We start from the raw sequence: 381 nt of genomic DNA, 5'->3' as shown, positions 1-381 counted from the left end.
TGTGAGTTTAAGTCACCGGGCCCGGGACTCAAACCGTGGTCGACTACATGGGAGTCCAGCGACATAGCCATTACGCTAGCTGCTGGTCCCAAAATCTCTGTTTTCTGACTTGAGTCACTGGAAATCAGGAACACACGGAGGACCCGGGTTGGGACAGAGACTGAAGACAAGAGCCACTGTCGGTGTTCTGGGTCTGAGATACCTATGGGATAGTCACTTGTATATAAAAGTATTTCACTCAGCAGCAGAGGCCTGAGTTGAGATAATAATTTGGGTATCTCAGCATACAGACAGTAGTTAAAGCCATAGTCATAAATGAGCTGATGATGGGAACCAGCAGTTAGCATAATGGCTATGTCGCTGGACTCCCACGTAGTCGAC

Source organism: Tupaia chinensis, unplaced genomic scaffold (genome assembly GCF_000334495.1).
Source record: "Tupaia chinensis unplaced genomic scaffold, TupChi_1.0 Scaffold145659_1, whole genome shotgun sequence".
Lineage (NCBI taxonomy): Eukaryota > Metazoa > Chordata > Mammalia > Scandentia > Tupaiidae > Tupaia > Tupaia belangeri.
This window is presented reverse-complemented; position numbering follows the sequence as displayed.